We start from the raw sequence: 19,632 nt of genomic DNA on the forward strand, positions 1-19,632 counted from the left end.
CAGGGAAACCCATCCGCCAACCTCACCGCCCCCTCCGCATAGCTGTATGCAAAGCTTGTGTGAGTCAGCCGGGACTATTCTTCAGGTTGGTGTCTGAGGTGAATCATGCCTTCCTAACTTCAAAACAAATCCATGTGACATGTTGAACGCTTCCATCTGTGACTGGAGGGCAGGTCTGTATCCAGTGGAAACATATTCATTCGTCCCAGCGAAGTGACAAATTCGAACTGGCAAATCAATCTCAGGATTAATCACAAATAAATTTCAGCTTTCAGAATCAACTCAACACAAAAAGATGCTGAAAAGCCTTATAAAATCATTTCATCCATTGCTAATGCCAAAACTATTTATTATAGCAGCAGCAAGTCAACTTCTATATTCAACCAACCCACCAACAGTTGTCTTCTGCGCCACAGTGAATTACTTGCGGTCTGTCAGTATGACACACAAACACACACAGACACACACAACACAATGAAAACCTTGCAGAGAAGGGTTCAGTTGCTCGAGTTTCAGTGGGAGTTAAACCTCTCACTAGGGGCTCATGCATTATAAAGGAAAACACATGGTGCATCCATCCTGCATTTATGATGTCTTAATTTTTATTATGGCCACTCAAAGCTGCCACATCAAGGAGAAGACATGAGGCACGATGGTTTAGGCAGACGACGAGAGCAGGGGGGACCCCGACCCAGAATCCTTTTCAAGAGTCTGACCGCAGCGAGACCAAAGACAGTTCGCCCACATCAAAACTCTGCCTGGGGACTAAGTGAGCCTCAAGAGGCCAGTAACGTTTATCACGCAGATCCCTGCTAAGTTACTGACTGAATTCATACACCTGACAGGAGTGGAACCCTTTGAAACTGCTCCGTGTAAGCTTGTGTGTTTTAACTGAAAGCAGGAGGGTAAATTTGATTTGGAGCAATATTAAGTGGATAGGTGGCCAGTGCAAATAAACATTTATTAGACCAGAACCCTGCAGGGATGACATAAGGTGCTTTAAACGACGATGGTGGGTACAAGTCTAGATTTTAATCATCTGGTAAGACCAGGGGTTGAATCCAAATGCATACAATTTAGAGAATCAAGGGTTATTTATATTATGGCTACAGGTGAACCAACTTTTTACAGTTATAAAGAGCAGCATCTAATAACTGAATTAGAGCTCGTACTCAGTTTGAGTGATGAACTTTATTGTCACTTTAAGATATTTGTTTTTGCCCTCTGAAAGTATTTCAGAAGTTGTACTTGATCTTTGTTTAGTTAACATTTTTCAATAAGTCGTGTCTCTACTTTAAAACTCTTTTGTTTGTAAGTAAAGATAAATGGTTCAGCACACCGTGTTAGGGTTAATTTACTTAAGAGGTGCTAGGACACAGAATTTTGTTACCACTGTAAACAGCCTCTTTGCTAAGTTAAGCTAACCTACAGGTTTTAGCTACATATTTAAAGTGGATAGACAGAAAATTACTAAAATATTAAACTGTTCATATCTGATGTTCAAAATAATGTCAACAGGTCCTTATCTGGTATCATTTCTTAGTAAAACTGTCCCTGTTTGTTACAAATACGTTTTACAATGAGGACGTTCAAACTTAAAGTCCTAATTTGTATCTAAGACCTCCTAAAATTTGTTTCAAGTACTTGGAACAGCAGTAAGCCATTTTCCTCACTCAGACTATAAATCTTCAGAACAAATTTTACACATGCCCCCAAACCAAGAGTGACATAATCATGACACATGCAGTAGTTCCAGGATCCATCACTAGAGCAGACTTCAAAAAGTTGTCATAGCAACTTCCTGGACAAACATCCGCCCAAAACTGTGGCAGATGTCCATTGTGTTAAAGTGTGTACAGTAAAAGCCATTTAATGCAGTGTGGTAATTATTGTTGTGGAATTTAAACTCATCTGGCTTCCATTAGGGTCTGTCCTGGTGTATTTCCATGAGGGAGGCAGCTGTCTGCAAAACAATCCCGAGGATAGAAGTTTCCGGGGTGGATGCTTCCTAGCACTAAAGTGCTGATGGAGTAGTGATGGAAATGGCCGGTGGTGTCTTCTGGTGGTCAAGCCACCTGCTTTGTCATCATAGGCAAGTGTTTAAGGACAGGAAGAAATGTTTGCTGTTGGGCTCTTTCTCAAGATAAAGGCCTTCAACTCCATGCAAAAGTTATGAAATGTTTAGAGCTGACAGAGTAGTCCTTTAGATAAAAAGGTATATTTGATCCCACATTTGTAGCAATCAATGGGAAACCACAAAAACTAAGAATTAATGCACTCATTTATTTCAAATTAATTTACATTTACTAAACCAGTAAACCTGAATCTAAAAAGTTACTTTTACACTGAAAGGCAATGAAGTTCACTTCTGTCCGTGAAAATCACGCTGGATATCTAAACTGATTTGAACTGGATCTACAAAAGGATGCCACATCCTTTGATGGAAAAGAAAAGGATCAACCTACAGTGGGCTGAATTCAAAGACACCCCGGGAATTAAAAACGCGGGACACTAGTCCAATTTGCTAAAATGTCATTGCAGTAACTCAAAATAGTGAGCAGTGGTTTTTATTGCCCCCATGTGCTGGTATGCATGTTTCTTGGGATGGGATGACAGATAGTGTCCTGAGAAATTTCCCCCCAGATCTGGAACAGGGCATCACCAGTAGATGGTTCTTATATAGCACTTTTGTACTCTAAATGAGCACTTGCCTCATACACCCATTCACACAAGCACTTTGTTTTATGCAAGTGCTTTCTAGCTAAAATTCACACACAATTATACTCCAATGGACGTATGAGAGCAACTGGGGGTTAGTATCTTGCTCAAGGATATCTGGCATCCAATTAGTAGCTGACCTGCTCTACCAACTGAGCTAAAGTCACCCCAAAGTACAACTTAGGTACAACCTCGCGGTGATGGATGGAGCCAAACATAATTTCTCAGAAGTGTTTTATTGATGAACTTTTAGAAACTTATAAATGGTGAAAGGTATTTTAGAAAAGAAAAAGGGGAAAATCAAACAAAATCTAACTCTTGTTTGGAGTGTCTCCTTTAAAACCTCTTCTTTTGGATGGCTCAGTCTTTCTGTGGTTAGTCATGAACCATACCCTGGTGAGACCAGAGGGTGTGTGTTTTGTTGTTCATAGCTGTACAAACCAGAGCAGGAGGCAAGTCATCTTCCATGACTGGAATCCCCCTTAATCCAGACCGGAGACTCTACACAAACATTTATGCACAGCATGGAAACACAGTCACATTATGCAAGTATTTTTTCTAGCTGTTAAGATATTGACAAAGGTGTTTAGATAGCTTGCAATAACAGTGTTTTGATTAAACTGGCAGAGAGGATCTCTACCCGTTATCTTAGTCATCTCACAAACACTCAACCTTCTGGTGCGTTTGCTCATCTCGGATCTACCACAGTTGTTCGTTACATTTGACGCAGGTTCATTTCAATACTCCTATCAGATTATGTAAGATTAGAAGGTTAGGGTATGATACACAAAATTATATTTCCTCACTGCATAGTTAAAATCTGACCTAAATGTGAATGTGTATTTAAAAACAACATTCAAGAAAGAATGATCATGTTATTGCTCACAGTTTTCATCATTTGTAGACATCGAGTTTGTGATAAACTGTTGCATGTAGATTAAAGGCGTTAAAAGGGACAAAAGACTCCGTATTGAAAAGTTACCCAATATCTTTTTTTGTGGGGTTTTTTGGCTAATGAAACGGATATTCAGCTTCCTTACAAAATTTTAAAAAACAAAAAAACAAACTAACTCCCCTCCGTGAATCGCTACCTTATCATAGTGGAGGGGTTTGTGCGTCCCAGGGATCCCAGGGGCTATGTTGTCCAGGAGCTTTTGTCCCCTGGTAGGGTCTCCCATGGCAAATTGGTCCTGGGTGAGGGACCAGACAACGAGCGATTCAGATGACCCTGATGAGAATATCACAAAGGGAACAGTTTACCCTGTCCGGGATAGGGTTACCGGGGCCCCTCCCTGGAGCCAGGCCCGGATAGGTCGCCCTCGGGCGAGCGTCTGGTGGCCGGGCCTTAGTCCATGGGGCTCGGCTAGGCACAGCCCGAAAAGGGGACATGGGCCCATCCTCCTGCAGGCAACCACCCGCAGGAGGCGCCGTAGAGGTCGGGTGCACTGTGTGCCGGGCGGCAGCCAGGAGCAGAGGCCCTGGCGGGCTGATCCCTGGCTACCAAGACTGGCTGGGAGGAGGCCCCAGGGCAGACCCAGGACATGCTGGAGAGATTATATCTCTGGGCTGGCCTGGGAACGCCTTGGTGTTCTCCCGGAGGAGCTAGAGGAGGTGGCTGGGGAGAGGGAGGTCTGGGCCTCTCTGCTTAGCCTGTTGCCCCCGCGACCCAGGCCCAGATAAGCGGAAGAAGATGGATGGATGGACAAAAACTGACTGACTGTTTGGTGATTTCCTGGATTTTTTCTTTACTTTTCAAATCTGGAAACAAACAACAACAAAAAAACCCACCAACAAAACGTATCTGAATTCCTGGGCTAATTTACTGCTAAGCAAAAACTTTTGAGGGCAAAAAAGCTGAAAAGCTAAATGACATGAAACTAAATGGTGTGAAAGTGTTTGCCCTCTTCCTGATTTCCTATTTTTTTGCATGTTTGTCACAGTTAAATGTTTCAGATCATCGAACAAATTTAAATATTAGACAAAGATAACACAAGTAAACACAAAATGCAGTATCTAAATGAAAGTGTTTATTATTAAGGGGGAAAAATCAAAACCTAGAAGGGCCCTGTGTGAAAAATTGATTGACCCCTAAACCTAATAACTGGTTGAGCCACCCTTCGCAGCAACAACTGCAATCAAGCGTTTTTTGATAACTGGCAATGAGTCTTTTACATCACTATTCTTTGCAGAATTGTTGTAATTGAGCCACATTGGAGGGTTTTTGAGCATGAACCGCCTTTTAAAGGTCATGCCACAGAACAGGGGTGGGTAACTCCAGGGCTTGAGGGCCGGTGTCCTGCAAGTTTTAGATCTCACCCTGGGTCAACACACCAGAATCACATGATTAGTTCATTACCAAGCCTCTGGAGAACTTCTGGACATGCTGAGGAGGTCATTTAGCCATTTAAATCAGCTGTGTTGGCTCAAGGACACATCTAAAACCTGCAGGACACCAGCCCTCGAGGCCTGGAGTTAACCACCCCCGCCACAGCATCTAGATCGGATTGAGGTCAGGACTTTTACTAGGCCACTCAAAAGTCTTTATTTTGTTTTTCTTAAGCCATTGAGAGGTGGACCTGGCGGTGTGTGTTTTGGATCATTGTCCCGCCGCACAACCGAAGACCTCTTGGAGTAATTTTGGTCGGTTGGTTGCTCCTGGGAAGCTTCACCACTGTTCCAAGTTTTCTTGATTTGTAGATAATGGTTCAGTGTGGTTCAATGGAGTCCCAAAGCCTTGGGCCTTAAGCCTTTCCAGACAGATGCCAGTAACTTTGTTTCTCAGTGGTTTCTTTAGATCATGGTATGATGTGTTGCTTTTTGAGATATTTAGCCTGTTTCACTTTGTCACACAGGTTCTAATTAAGTGATTTCTTGATTCAACAGGGCTGCTAATAATCAGACCTGATTGTGTTTAGTGAAACTGAACTCAGCTTTCCAAAAAATGTGGTTAATCACAACTAATTTATGAGTTAAGAAGATGGGCAATTACTTTTTCACACAGGACCGGGAAGGTTTGGATTACTTTTCTCCCTTAAATCCCTGAAATTATCGTTTAAAAACTGCATTTTGTATTTACTCGGGTTATCTTTGTCTAATGTTAAAATTTGTTTGATGATCTGAAACATGCAAGTGTGACAAATATGCAAAGAAATAGGAAATCAGGAAGGGGGCGAACACTTTTCACACCACTGTAGTTGATTATCATCAAATGTATTCTGGTTCAAATCCAAATTTGCACTTATTATTCCTGAACGCTTTCTATGACTGAAATGTATTTAGGAGACTTCAACAGCTTGATTGCTTTCAAATGTAGATCAATTCCAGCTCATTTGTCAGTACTGCTGCAGTGTTTTGCAGAGTACCGCCCTTTCCCGCTGCTTGCACAGCTGGTATGAATACAGATTAGCTTTGCCACATCCAGCTGTTCCAAACCATCTTCCTCCTTGATGTTCTCCTTCTCTCCTCCCTGTGTACCATGTCTTAATTAAAAACAGTAGCAGTGCTGACATTTGGGCCGAGCCCTGGTATGCACGCTGCACATGGCTGCCTTCCCTCCTCCACTGTCCAAAAAGTAGCTTATTCCTCCTGTCAAACACCCCTAACTTTAACATTTAAATGTGTACAAATGGATCAGTTCTACACAAAAATGGACTTTTCAACGAGGGAATGATGGGAGAAGCTACCCATTGAGGCCATTAGCAGTTTTTATGTACCACGCTGTTAACATGGGAGTATATAGACCATAGACTTTACATAAAAGATGGACAAAGCCACCGTGAAATTACCCATTGGTTTTGGCTTCGCCATGTTGGTTTTTTATAGCCAGAAGTAGAAGTAGCAGAATGAGAGGGAGCTAAATTGTCAGCTAACACTGGCAAGCTCGGTAAGCAGATTACATCTGGAAGCTGCACAGGTATTATAGACAGAGTCACATGAATAAAATCCCTGAGACAGAAGACTAATAAAAGCCTAGAACTTATTCAGTGAAACTGAAGTATGATCTCAGATGGTTTGTGCCACAAAGTAAGTCATATTATTTGAAAATGAAAATGCTCCAAATGCACAAACACGGTGAACATGTCTAGTTCAGTTACTCCAGTTAGCTGAGGGGAGGTCTAGCAGACACCGACTGGCTACAGCTGCCTATGACAGGACACCTGTCAATCAAATCCCACCATGCAGGCTTTCTCACTTTATTACTGATGTCCTAATAACCTCTACAGATGAATGGGATCACGTGAAGCTTGAATTTCTAATTCTCATAGAAATGACAACTAATAAAAGGGTCGTGAGCCTGCCTATGCATAGGCCCCAGATTTGTCTCTCGGGTCTAGACCGGAGTTGTTGGGGGTGAAGCAAATTGAATACATTTATGTTTGACAAGTTTAAGTTCCCACTCTGCCTTTTGCTCCGTTTGAATAAACACTTGATCCCAGCATTGAGGGATTTAATTCATGCCTTGGCGAGCTGTAATTTTCTTCACAAAGTTGCACGAAACTGTAGCAAACCATGAAGTTAAAGCCACGGTTAAAGAAACACTCGATGCAGACTCTTGACATCTGCTTTATGTCCCAAATATCATAAACGAAACTGCATATTTAAAACATCCAGCTCGCCTTTGTTTTAATGTATTTTCTGTGGGAACAGGAAATTGGAGCAGGATATAGTGCAGGAAGGAATTATTCAAAGAGAGACTGCAAGGACGTTTTCTTGGAAGAATCACGTGGTCCGAGATGAGTAGAGGCAGCTGAGCGGCTTTCACGGACAGTACCAACTGCCAGCAGTGTGTCACTGTGACCTTTGAACTCTCGAAGTGTGCGGAGACACGGGCAGGGGAAAATACATTTGACGTCACGAGAGAACATTTTGTATTTGTGCGCTGTCGCGTTACTCACAGGTGCAGGTTTGGATCGGCGATTGTTTTTGCCAGCATCACTGAGCTGAAAGGTTTGACTGAATGATTCCATTCACTCCATGCATCACAACGCACCGAGGCCAAATCTGCACACAGCCACTTCATTTCTGCTCCATCTTTTCCGAGACCTAATACTGCCGGAGCCCCTGGAAACTGGGAAAGAAGCATCGCTTTTCCTTTAGAGTGAAAGGAATGTGGCACAGTGTTGATGGCTTTTGCAGGACTGGCTCACCCAGGACCTGTCTGTCCTTTTTCTTCAGGAGCAGGAATGTAGGTTAGTGAATTGATTATCGCTAATAAGGCCTGTCCAGGTCCCCATTAAAGCACAACCGCAGAGGAGCTGGACCTAAATAGCTGCACTCAAGTGGAGTCTGGACATGTACTTAACACTGAGTTTCAAACAAATCTCTGTTTATTTAAAATGAATAGACTGGACTGCAGTAGTGGCTGTGTCCTGTTATTAAAATATATTGGCTAACCATCTGTAATGTCAACCACGTGTGAGATCGCTCAGATATTACAAGGAACTCATTGAGAGCAGTTTTTGTCAGTCAGTGTTTTCAAAGATGGGACCAACAGGCATTTAAAGAGTTTTGGCCAAGCCTACGCTCTTTGTGCTAGAGGTACACCTTCTGTCTGATGTAAATGTTGCCATCAGTGACTGTAAGCGCGGCTCTATGTGTGTGTTCACATATCATCCAATTTGCTGTGGTGACTATACTACAAACCAGCTACACATACTTATTCCAAATGGACTAGAAAGTAGTCAGCAGCTGTCTGCGTGTGCTTCTGTGTGGTAAGCCTTGCGACATCATTGTGGATGTGATGGCGCTACAGCACTATTTTAAAATATTTATCATTTCTGTTAAGCAACTATTAGTTTGTGGCAAAAAGCAATCTTCAATTCTGAAAATGTAGCCAGTACAGAAGTGCCTGTATAGCATTTCCTTTACTGTCCACACGAGGCCGGCTCTAAAAGCAAGTTCATCCCTTTTATATCATGGTACAAGGTGGACCAGGACGAGCATTGACAGAGCCCTACAAAATGACCTCCAGCAGGCCACTGGTGTGAATGTGTCCGACCAAACAATCGTCCTCTGGTTGGGCCTGTGCTCACTGCCCAGCACCAAAGCATAGAGCACCAGAATTGGCAGCACCGTGCTTTTCACAAATGAAAGCAGGTTCACGCTGAGCACATGTGACAGATGTGAAAGGGTCTAGAGCAGCTGTGGACGATCTTATGCTGCCTGTGACGTCGTTCGTCAGGACTGGTTTAGTGGTCAGTGATGGTCTGGAGAGCATATCGATGGAGGAACACAAGGGTGAATGACAATGCCCGGTTTCATGTGGTGATAGTATGTTCGCAGCTCCTGGAGGATGAAGGAGTTGATACCAATGTCTGACTCCCGCATCCACTAAACCTAAATCCAATAGTACACCTCAGAAACATCATGGTTCAGGCTAACGCTGCCAGGTTTTACCTCAGACTGGCCAGGAGCTCAGTGATGCCCTGGTCCAGATCAGGGAGGAGAGCTTAGGAGACCTTTTTGAGTTTCATTTTTTCACTTTTTGAATTAAGCTCTCTGTAGATAGATCATTTTCATTCCAGTGAAATGATGTGTCATCCTTTGGTGCCTAATACATTACTCAGTCCAAATCAGTATAAATATCCAGCATTCTTTTGTCCCATTGAGATGTGACAGTTTTTCAAACTGATGCTTTAACTTGTTTAAGCAGTGTATATATTACAATGTGCCAGAGAACATTAAAAGCTGAAGCTTCAGAAGATTTTCTGCGGCTTAATTATGCTAATGACAAATTCACTCACACGTTGATTTGGCCTCTTCTCATGCAACAACATTTAGGAGAGAGAGGAGGCCTGAATTAGTAAGAAAAGGATACGTTTGAGTTACAGACCAGGTAAGAATAAACAGAGCAGATTCAGGGTAACATGACCTCCTGATACTGCTTGAAAAAAGCAGCAATCCACAGCAATGATAAACTGTGGAATTTTCCACTTCCCACCAAGTCCATGAAATTAAACTGTTCTATAAATATTATCTCGTCCACAAGGTTACATGATTCTTAAAACAGTAACTCATCAACTGTGTCAGTTTCCTGTTTTGTTAAACATTATGGAAAATTGCAAACGCCTGAATTACATACTGCTTAGACAGATGGAAAAAAGTGGCAGGGGAATCCTGATACTGTGATGTCATGTTTCTAAGTTTAACCCTGCCTGAGCACCCTCCGCCCTCCCAATGTGTGATGTCAGCATCCTGCGAACCCCATGGACACCCTTAACCTCTGACCTGACGATGAGTCACTTGACCATCTTCCCTAAATTAACTTTCCCTCTCCCCCTCCCACATGCACCTTCCCACTGTTGTTCGGGTTTCTGGGAAAAGCTGTTTTTTTTGGTTGTTTTCTTTTACAGTTTCTGATCAGAAGAAACCATTTACCATTTGCCAGATGAACTCTGTTTGAAGCAGTTAATAAAGAACACCATGATACTTGCTAAAGAATGCCACACTTGTTTAAAGGAAAGCAACATGACTAAACGCACGTACCTGTTTGGGCTTCTTACTCAAATAAGTAAATGATTCTCAGAAATGCAGGTTATTTTTGTCTGCTCTCCCAGAAATCAACTGAAATTAAAACAGGTGACCAATAACGTAAATACTGGTTTCCTTGGGTGTTTCTTCTTAAATTTTACTAGTGACCAGGAGAGTGGTGCACTTTATTCAGCTCAGATATGCTGACTACAAGCTTAACCTTATCACAAAGGTTCCTGTTGCTAGTCAGCTACGTGTCAGTAGCTGGCAATGGGGCATTTGGATCTTACTAACAGTTTTGAGCTAACTAATGAGCACTAAGGAGAGCAGAATGCAGACTAAAGTTTCTATAATCTGAAAAATAACTTGGAAACCCCCCCTAACTATCACTTCAAGGTAATAGTGTTATACTTATAGTAGTGCTGTCAATGTTAAGTCGTTAATACGGCATTACTGCATTAGCTAAACGCGCTAACGCAGTAATCACGATTAACGCGATTAAAGCGCACTCAACCCGTGTGGAGCGCAGAATGGACAAACTTCAGACAAACTGCCCAAAATGCGTTGACAGAGACATTCCAGCGACTTTGAGACAGTGTACGCTCCAGATTAGTACATTTTTAATTGCATTAGTAGTGACGACGGCGTTAACACCTCTGAGCTGCATTAACGGCTAATAACCCCTCACACGAACTAATCTGCGTTAAGTCAACTGACAATTTTGACGCGTTAATGTGTTAATGTTGACAGCACTAATTTATAGACTATTTGGGGACAGCAATCATGCTAACATTGTCATGGTCCGGGTGTGTTCCAGTGTGTCTCCCTCCGAGCCGGCATCTCCACCCCTGGGAGGGGCCTCAGTGTTCTGCTGATTGCTCACACCTGTGGGTAATTTAGACGGGGACTCATAAGGCCAGCGCGCTCAACCTCTCTTCGCCAGATTCTCAGCTAACCCTAGTTAGTGCAGGCCAGCACCGTGATTTCGCACTCGCTTTGTGAATTACCTTGTCTCATCGTGTGTTTCTCTCATAGCCACACCAAGCTGCCAAACACTAATCTCTGCCGAAGAGCTCCAACCCGGACGCTGGACCACCTGACAGTCCCACAGGCTGTTCACCCGAACCACCTGCCTGCCTCCCTGCCTCCACGCCAGGAATCTCGGACCACACACCCGGACCACTCACCCCTCCACGTCACCACCGACCACCCGCGGCAAGTACGCAGTATGAAGGAAGATTCAGAACGAACAGCTTATCCATATTTCTCCTGAACCATACCTGAACGTCTGTACTCTTTTTACAGTGACTCTGACCCTTTCCCTGGACCCAGTGTGACTCTCCCTCCAGCCCAATCCCCGGAACTGCTGTTTCCACTGACCAAGACCAGATTGCTTACTTAGCCCAGGCTGCTTAAGACCCCTTTGATTCAGTTGTGGCACTTCGCACTTGTTAACCTCACTTTCCAGTTTATGAACACTTACTGAGTAAATAAACGTCGTCTCTAAAACTACTTACGTGCTGTTCGGCGTCCAGCATTTGAGTCCTTTCACTTTTGAGGCGGCCTCGGCCGTGACAAACATATCAAAGAGCAGTTCTTAGTTCTTGTCTTTCTCATGAATGTGAGTAAAACTGTTCTTTGAGGTGTGTTTGTTTTTCACCTACACTTACACCTGGGTCATCTAAACGACATCAATCGAAATGACATCGTACTTTAAAATAGATCACGCCATTTTATTAAACTTCCTTAAAATACATTTGCAGAGTAAAGTCAGGGACGTTTTAGCTCATAGGAAATGTTAATATGAATGTTACTCTATTGCACTGTACAGTGACGCAGTCAAAATACTTATGAATAGAAACAGAATTTAAGATAAAATTATACAAAAGTGGAAAACTTGACTTTCTTGTTGTAGGACGTTGCTAGGAGTTGCTTGGCCATGAAAACTTATGCTACGAAGCTCTCAGAGCAAAGTTTTCATGCTGATTTTAATCCCAGAGGACGTTTGGAACTCTGCAGTTGCTGAGTTAGCAAAGAGTTGGTGGGTACGCTTTAGCACACAGAGACGCCGCTCTGTAAGATTTTGTGGTTGAGTTCCTAAACTGCGTAGTTCTTTCAGTGATGGCGTCCTACCATGCTTAAATTCACCGAGCACTGTTTTGGGGTGGCTGTGGCTCAGGACAAAGACCTGTACCTGCTGCTAAGTTCATCAACACCAAAGCAGCTTAAACTGATTAACAACGCCTCCAAAACTTAACTGACCAGATCAATATCCTGAAAGTTTAACTGAGTTGATGATAAACTCTGATTAAAGTGTTCCTTTCATTTTTTTGAGGAGTGTAATAACATTATGAGCCACTAAAAAAATGATGATAACCATGTACTGAGCAGCATAGTTTATGTTGTTATTATGTATCATCTTTTAAAAGCCTGATAATCTATTTTCATGTTTTCTTAAAAATATATACATATATATTTTCTCCCGGAGGCCTTTTCATATTGTAACAGTTAAGTCAAATTTAAAAAAAATCTTTTAACATTTTTTTAAATGTACATAAATATGTCACAGATTAATGTCATGATGACCTAGTTTGAGGCCACCTAACAGATTTTTGGGGTTTTTTTCTCCTGTTCTCAGCACTGAATCCAGCTTCGGCATTCTCTCAACCTTAAGGAATTTGTCAAAGCTATTTCCATGCTGTCATATGCGCATGTTTATGGTTAGGCCTGGTGTCTCATTGTCTCATGCCGTAATACAACATAGTCATTTTGTGGGGTTTCCTGACCGCACACACACCAAATATGTACAGTACAGTACAGCAGGGGAGCCTGCGTCTGAGCAGCGAGTGCTGTGGTTGCATTTGGCCCGCCTGAGTAGGAAGTTACTGACCGTTCATCATATTTTATTGTAGGGGGAGTCCCATTGTGAGCAGGATCATGGGTCAGGGCCATGTTTGTGTTTCTTCTTCTGATGTCTTAACTACACATCAAATGACAGACATGCTGGAGTTGGTAACCAGTGAGCATCTGCTCAAATATTCAGTGAAGTTAACATGCTGAGTAGCTCAACATCAGGCCGTCATGTCATTTTGTAAAATTCTGTTGCAACAGTGGGGAGGTGAACAGCCACCAATATCTAACTTGTACAGACTGGTTTCAGATAGCAAGCCCTGAGCTCATTTCCAACTATTCAAACTCTATTGTTCAGATAAAAGCAACAGTGATAGCTAAGGTTATCTAGTAACGTCATTCCATACCAGAGAAACAATGACATCACTTGTGCCCTTACAGCCATTTATTGGTTTGCTCTACTTTCCTAGACACTTAGAAACAGAGACAGAATAACTGGCTTGCACTTCCTTTATTTGGAACAATATCAGGCAAGCAAGGTCACAGTCTAAGTCCACTACTCCTTTATGTTCAGACAAATGCTCCTTACCTTCTGGCACCAAAAAAAAGAAAAGAACAGAGAACAGCAAAGAGGCCTGCATTCGATTTCTTTCATTTTCAGGAGTGCTAAATGATAAAAAAGGGCAGATCACCAACCTGCATTTTGCCTTTTTAAAAAAAAACAACAAAAAAAACAACAGTTTATTAATGCAGATAAAGACTAACAGCTGAATATTTATTACGTTGCTTCATTTTTGTTTGCCAGCTCTACAGCACAAAGTGTTTTAGCATCTTTCAGCATCTTTCAGGTTTTACTGTGGGGAAGGGGGTAAAAGTTGATAAAGTGTAATATCCCAGTGTTTTGTGTTGTGATACTGTATCCACACGGGGAGCCAAAATGTCAATATTTTATTAAATAAATATAAATATTCTGGTAATACTACTAATACTAAGATTATCAGAAGATTGCATGTAATTGCCAACTTGACCCCACTGACCCCACTCAATCACAGACAGGGAAAGATAGCAGACTGACTCCATCTTATGGCAACATTTAGGGCAGGTTTTAGTGACAGTGTTGTTATGCTGAGGTGAGATGTCTTTATCTTACTGGATAAGACAGCGACAGCTGCCAATGTTACATTTGAGGACATAATTTGCAGTTTAAAAAATGTGGTAAATCATAATATGTGTTATTGTACTATTCCCCATATTGCAAAATGTTGCAATAATATCATATTGTGAGTGAAGTATTGTGATAAAGTTGTATTGTGGTGTGTTTGGTGATTCCTATGTCTACAGCACTGCCCTGTTTTAGCTTTTGTGTGTTGGTGTCACCAGCCCATCGCAACACTGCTGTACGTTAATTAACAAATTAAGGTTAGCAGGTCACTTTTTAGAAGTGATGGACCCTGAGAAGTGGATGCAAGGAACGTCTTTTTTTTCCACCCCAAGATAGCAGGAAAAAAAAATCTCAGTACTGAGAGTGCCGTCCACCTTCAAGCCCTGATCTTGGAGCAGAATGAACTGTGATGGATCAAATGCATCATTAGAGCAACAACACTCTAACGTTGTGGCTACACTGAACACCTGAATCTAGCATGTGCATTGAACTTGCTAGTACCAGCTAGCACAGATTTCAGCATTGTACTGCCTGCATACTACATCCAAACCTTTGGTCAATGGAAAATTAGGACTCAAATGTGAGAAGTTCAACAAAGAGTGTTATGGAAGAGCGTACTCTGCTGTGTTAATATGCCCTGAGAAAAAAAGAAAGCTTTGAAAATGTGTCTCTCTCCAGACTGACAGACAAGACAGATCCAGGAAATCGTGGATTTTTCTCCATGGCTCATAATGAAAGCTGTGTTGCCCACAAGACAGCCCAGTTACTAATCTTTGTATGTGGGATAACAAAAGAGTTAAAGATTACAGAGGAACTGGCAGCAACGCGCTCAGTCAAAGGTACAGGAAGTTCACAGACCTAACTGCATGCCTAGTTAGGCTGGGGGATGAAATGGGACAAAACAGGAATGCTGATTAAATAGTGACAAAATATCACCACTTTGACTATGCCTGTTTCATTCATATCATCACTTAAGTGTAACATCTATCCTCATCAGTAGCAGTTTCTAAAAAGATCGAATTAGAATTCAGCAGAATTGAGTTTAGCTTCTTCATGGAACTCTCCCAGTTTACAACAGTCCCAGTTTACCATGTGGCCCCTTGAGAAAAGTAACCGCTGACCCCTGAGCTAGAGGTTGCTTAGTAACTTAAACCTGTAGTTGTTAACCTACTCCTGTTACACAGTTTTGCAACAGTGTAGCAACTCTTAAACCTGAAAACACCACAGAATACAGAAGAAAAGCTCACCAAACTTGCTCTGCCTGTGAATCAGACAGCTCCACATCAAACGCGCGCTGCAGGTGTAACCACTATAAATATGCATTCCATACATTCCGTGGCACATCTGACCCAGGAGCAGTCATCAAAGGCTTACATGTTTGGTGAACCTGAAGCATAACCCTGTACAGAACTAAGCAAATCAATCCTCGAAATTTTTAGTACAGAAAACAGAAACTGTGAGATAGGAGGAATACCATGCATCTGGCCTCAAACTGGCAACCTTTGGATGACTTTTCCTTTATGCCTACAAGCCAAACAATACTTTTACTTTATAGTGTCAATGCTGACTTGAAAATAGAAACATTAAATGCCTGTGATAAAGCATCTGCTTGTACCAACTGCACTGGTTTGGGTAAACTGTGTGAAATAACTTCCAGTCCCTTCCTAATAACCACACTCCACCTGCGGTTCAGTTTACCACCCAGTGGAGTTTCACTGGACAACAGGTGTTTCCTTTGTGTCCACGCAGCCACCCAGCGAGTTGGAGAAAGATCCTTCGCCAAACCGCAAGATCCCAAATCCTCCTGCGAAATACGGCCAGTGCGCCTGCTGTGTCACGACTTTCACTGCCGGTCCTCCTCACAGCGTCGAGCTGCAGAGCAGAGATCATCCTGTGTGTCCCATTTAAGTGGAATGGCATGTAAGCCGAACACCAGGGCCGGGTGAGTGAGGGCTGGATGCTGTCCCTCGGCGACCGTCTCTCCCAGTGGTGCTATCTTTTCAAGTTCCAACTCTTCCTGTGCCTCTCTAGAGGCCTGTCAGTCGGAGGAAAGGTATTTCCTCTGAGTCACCACTATGTTCTCTTTTGTCAACCAGGGCTTAAAGACCTCCGGTACACAAAGCTGTTGTCTGCTCCCCCGGCGAACGGCCAGCCTCACAACAAACCTTTTTCTATAATTGGACTTTTTCAGATGAAATGCACTATGCTCTGCATTATTCTTACAGGATGCTGGCCTACTTTTAGCAGCATGATTTCCAGAGGGTGTTGAGGGTTTTTTTCCCCTTCAGTTGCATGGATCAAGTCACAGTGACAGACTGTGAGAGACACACATAACCAGAATATTCTGGAGGCCATCGTCTGTTTTATCTTGTCCCATTTCTGACAGTAAAGTTAAAGTAGAACACGATTCTTGCATAGCATGGGCCTATCATTTTTTAATAGTGCACCTACAATCTTCAAACATAAACTTATTGTTGAACTCGAGCATCCCTACCGCATCTGTCTTACTCTCTCGACTATCCAGCGAGAGCGTCTCAAGCCAAAAAGACACATTGAACCCACACACATATGGTGAACAGCTCTCTCTATTCAGCTGCTCACTCCAAAAAGGAAAATTTACCTTCACATGCTCTGCGCTACACATAATAAATCACTTTTTTGATGCTTGCTACATTCCGAGAAATACTTTGCAGTGAAGTGTTGCGCTTTTCATTTTCGAGCTGCCTTCCGTCGGCCTCCCTCGTATTCACTCTGCAACTTCCTACATTTTCAAGAATTCCTGTTGACAGAAACCAGAGGACAAAGTTAGCATGTTGCTTTCTGCCCAGATTAGAGTGAGAGAAACAGACCCAAAAGGAAGAGGAGGGCGGGGCTCATTCAAGTTCATTTATAGCTCCTTATCATACGTACATCTGCAGACGACTCTGCAAGGACAAAACAAAGAAGGGACAATCAATCCCAGAATGACGTCACGGTGCCCGACAGGAGTCCAAAGTCATTGTATGGGCTCAGTGAGCACTGTGTGCCACAACTTAAATGGTCATGACAACATGCGAGTCTGTTCACCGCACACCACCGCCAACCGGTCACTGCAGATGGCCCCGCCCCTCCCTGAGCCTGGCTCTGCTGGATGTTTCTTTCTGTTAAAAGGAGTTTTTCCTTCCCACTGTCACCGTGTGAGTGCTCATAAGGGAGTTCTTGATGGATGGGGTTTTCTCTGTATTATTTACAATTTAAAGCACTTTTAGGTGACTCCTGTTGTGATTTAGCACTACATAAATAAAACTGAATTTAATTCAGTTGAATAGACTCTCACAGTTCTGTATTTCATATTAAATTCGATGACTTGTATAATTTTATGCTTTCATTAAGTGTAAAGAGACAATAGCACTTAGTATATTTTTATCTATAAAGCCCTACTGAAAAAGCTCCCTTCTTATTGGTGGAAATTTTCAACAGTTGCAAACACCTGTTGTGATTTGTGCTCTGATAGTCCAGATGCCATAATTTCAAGCACTTAGGACACAGGTGTCGAACTCCAGGCCTTGAGGGCCGGTGTCCTGAAGGTTTGAGGTGTGTCCTTGATCCAACACAGCTGATTTAAATGGCTAAATGACCTCCTCAACATGTCTTGAAGTTCTAGAGAAGCCTGGTAATGAACGAATCATTTGGTTCAGGTGTGTTGAAATCTAAAACCTGCAGGACACCGGCCCTTGAGGCCTGGAGTTCCTGACTTAGGACTACCATTTCCTGGATGACAGAGAACCTACAAACTCGAGGGACTTGAGAAGAAGAAAAAGAAAAAAGAAGGAAAAGAAAATGGTCAGTCCTCAGCCTGTCATAGTATGGCACAACTGGCTCTGAGCTGACAATCACTTCTGACAACTTTAAGGACAATTTATATTTTAAAGCAGTCTATGCCAATAATCACCATATTAGGTTTGTGCATTCTTTGGCCCTGATTCATGTTGTTATCTTATACAATATGTTAGAAATGCAGAGCTGTTCCACTGCTATGAAGTCATATGTAATTTGGCCCAAGTGAATCACTCCTTTCTGCAGCCGGCCTTAACTTCCTGCGAGTCTGGACCTTCCCGTTTTCATCGCCAAAGCCACAAATGACACATGCAGATTCACTGCTTCAGTAGGGGATGCCAATAAATTTGGCTTGGATTTGAGGTCGGAGACTGAACTAACAGTACTAACAGCATGGGCATTTTCTGTGCTTGAAGACAATTACGCAGCTGACGTGTTTTCAATAATGTGTGCTGGAAATGTAGCTGCTGTTGACCATCGGATGAGGCTGTACCTCTGATAACACACTGTGAAAATGAATTTCCGCAGATGGTTAATGTCCTGCTGGCTGAAATGCGTTGACGCGTTACACCTGAATGTACCGCTGAACAAACACGGACTTCTTTTGATGAGTTCTTGATGCGAGTCATGGGTGAGGGATAAAACGGAAAGTCCTGAGGTGCCTGTGCAGTATTTCAGCCTGTTAGTCTTTCTGAGTGTGACACATTAACAAAAGCATCCATTAAGTGGCCTTTAAATGACTGAATTTTCTCAAAGTTGGCATATGCTTTCCCAAGAACAAGCAATCTCTCTGCAGTAAAACCAATGGATGCTGCCAACAACTTCTCAACTTTTTGATCTACATGATGTCAAAAAGATGGGATGTCCTTAATGTAGCAGTTACACAAGGCCCGCCCCCACTGGTTGTTCAAACCTTCAGTTTGCCAGGGGCAGGCAATCAGAAGTAAGCTGGCTTAAAGAGGTGCTAAAACAGCGTTTAAAGAGTTTAGAGTTGTGCAAATTTACTCTAACAGAATCCAAGAAACGAGCATAATGGGACCACATGTACAAGGCAAACAGTCAGCTTTAAATTTTATGATTAAAAGTTTAAAACTGAAATTTCACATGCTTATCAGTACCCTGCTAATTACAAAATTAAGCCTTGGTGTGCCTGCGATGTCTCTTTAAAGCGTGATAACCATTAATGAAGGCCCATCTGGGGTCAGAGTTCCTCGACATGATTATTTGTGCCGCGCTTATGTAACCACGAGCAGCGTGAACACTTAACATAGCTCGCTCAGTCTCTCAGCAGATAAGCCCCGGCGGCGACAGAGCAGCGGATCTGTGAAGCAGTCAGGAGGGAGAGGAAAGAGGCTTTAACTGGCTAATATAACTGAATGTGCCTAACAGGTGGCTTGAGTAAAGCCTTTGCAAAACAAAGTGAAGCTATCCACAGGTCCACATGAATCTTCAAGCACAGTGATGATCAACCTTAAAGAGGGAGAAAAAAGAAGAGAGTGGCTTTCTCTGCCCTCACATCTGTTGATTTTACTGTGCAGAGATGAAGAGTCATCTGGTTGCCTCGGATTGCCGCTGCAGACTGTGTTTGCTATTACTCAGCATTAGTAATTAAAGGG

At 42.6% G+C, this 19,632-nt stretch overlaps 1 protein-coding gene across 2 annotated transcripts in view; it reads right to left on the reverse strand.

Annotated features, from left to right (window-relative positions):
* syn3 (synapsin III) overlaps nt 1-19,632 on the reverse strand; it is a 125,353-nt gene that overhangs the window by 29,571 nt on the left and 76,150 nt on the right. The gene's annotated exons all lie outside the window — the stretch shown is intronic.

The sequence above is a fragment of the Perissodus microlepis genome, chromosome 17, assembly GCF_051167445.1.
Source record: "Perissodus microlepis isolate ML-2025 ecotype Zambia chromosome 17, ASM5116744v1, whole genome shotgun sequence".
Lineage (NCBI taxonomy): Eukaryota > Metazoa > Chordata > Actinopteri > Cichliformes > Cichlidae > Perissodus > Perissodus microlepis.